Consider the following 1,933-nt stretch of genomic DNA (forward strand, 5'->3'; position numbering starts at 1 on the left):
TCTGGCTCTGGCTCTCGCTCTGGCTCTTGCTCTCGCTCTCGCTCTTGCTCTCGCTCTGGCTCTCGCTCTCGCTCTGGCTCTCGCTCTGGCTCTGGCTCTCGCTCTGGCTCTGGCTCTCGCTCTGACTCTCGCTCTGGCTCTGGCTCTCGCTCTGGCTCTCGCTCTGGCTCTGGCTCTGGCTCTGGCTCTCGCTCTGGCTCTCGCTCTGGCTCTCGCTCTCACTCTGGCTCTCGCTCTCGCTCTCGCTCTGGGTCTCGCTCTGGCTCTCGCCCTGGGTCTCGCTCTGGCTCTCGCTCTGGCTCTCGCTCTCGCTCTGGCTCTGGCTCTCACTCTCGCTCTGGCTCTCGCTCTGGCTCTTGCTCTGCCTCTCGCTCTCGCTCTCGCTCTGGCTCTCGCTCTGGCTCTGGCTCTCGCTCTGGTTCTCGCTCTGGTTCTCGCTCTCGCTCTCGCTCTGGCTCTCGCTCTGGCTCTCGCTCTCGCTCTGGCTCTCGCTCTGGCTCTCACTCTCGCTCTGGCTCTCGCTCTGGCTCTCGCTCTCGCTCTGGCTCTCGCTCTGGCTCTCGCTCTCGCTCTGGCTCTTGCTCTGGCTCTTGCTCTCGCTCTCGCTCTCGCTCTCGCTCTAGCTCTCGCTCTCACTCTGGCTCTCGCTCTCGCGCTGGCTCTCGCTCTCGCTCTGGCTCTCGCTCTGGCTCTCGCTCTGGCTCTCGCTCTCGCTCTTGCTCTCGCTCTGGCTCTCGTTCTCGCTCAGGCTCTCGCTCTCGCTCTGGCTCTCGCTCTCACTCTGGCTCTCGCTCTGGCTCTCGCTCTCGCTCTCGGTCTGGCTCTCGCTCTCGCTCTCTCTCGCTCTCGCTCTCGTTCTCGCTCTAGCTCTCGCTCTCGTTCTCTCTCGCTCTGGCTCTCGCTCTGGCTCTCGCTCTCGCTCTCTCTCGCTCTGGCTCTCGCTCTGCCTCTCGCTCTCGCTCTGCCTTTCTCTCTCGCTCTCGCTCTCTATCGCTTTGGCTCTGACTCTGGCTCTCGCTCTCTCTCGCTCTGGCTCTCGCTCTTGTTCTGGCTCTTGCTCTGGCCCTCGCTCTGGGTCTCGCACTGGCTCTCGCTCTGGCTCTGGCTCTCGCTCTGGCTCTCGCTCTGGCACTCGCTCTGGCTCTCGCTCTGGCTCTCGCTCTGGCTCTCGCTCTGGCTCTCGGTCTGTCTCTCGCTCTGGCTCTCGCTCTGGCTCTCGCTCTCGCTCTGGCTCTCGCTCTGGCTCTGGCTCTCGCTCTGGCTCTGGATCTCGCTCTCGCTCTGGCTCTCGCTCTGGCTCTCGCTCTCGCTTTGGCTCTGGATCTCGCTCTCGCTGTGGCTCTTTCTCCCTCTCGCTCTCGCTCTGGCTCTAGCTCTCGCTCTCTCTCTCTCTCTCTCTCTCTCTCTCTCTCTCTCTCTCTCTCTCTCTCTCTCTCTCTCTCTCTCTCTCTCTCTCTCTCTCCCTCTGTTATTTTCATTTCATCAGAAAAATGTTTTTGTGATTTATTTAAACGTTGCAGGAAATAGCACCCTGGCTTCGAAATTGTTCAAAGTATAATATTATGTAAATTATTTTCCTTTCTTCCCTTATTGCTATAAACGAGTTGTGATATAATTTCAAGCATCCGGAGTTGATGGCGTATTCGATACGGATTTTTTCACTTTTTTCACCAACTCTTTTTCATGAAAAAAGACAAAGCTTTTGGCCTTATTTTGCGATGAAAGGGAATGCATCTTTTTCCCCCTTTATCGCGAAATATTAGATTTTCAGGAACAAAAGACGATCGTTTAAAAGTGATGAATAGGATGTACGTTCATTTGGATGATGAGACGTACACAATGTCGATTTAATGTCAGTGTTAGTTAGGGCGAAACACGGATGGATATTAAAGGATTCGTGGTCTATACGGGAGTAGAACAGGTTTACAGAATA

The sequence above is a fragment of the Penaeus chinensis genome, chromosome 11 (genome assembly GCF_019202785.1).
Source record: "Penaeus chinensis breed Huanghai No. 1 chromosome 11, ASM1920278v2, whole genome shotgun sequence".
NCBI classification, from domain to species: Eukaryota; Metazoa; Arthropoda; class Malacostraca; order Decapoda; family Penaeidae; genus Penaeus; species Penaeus chinensis.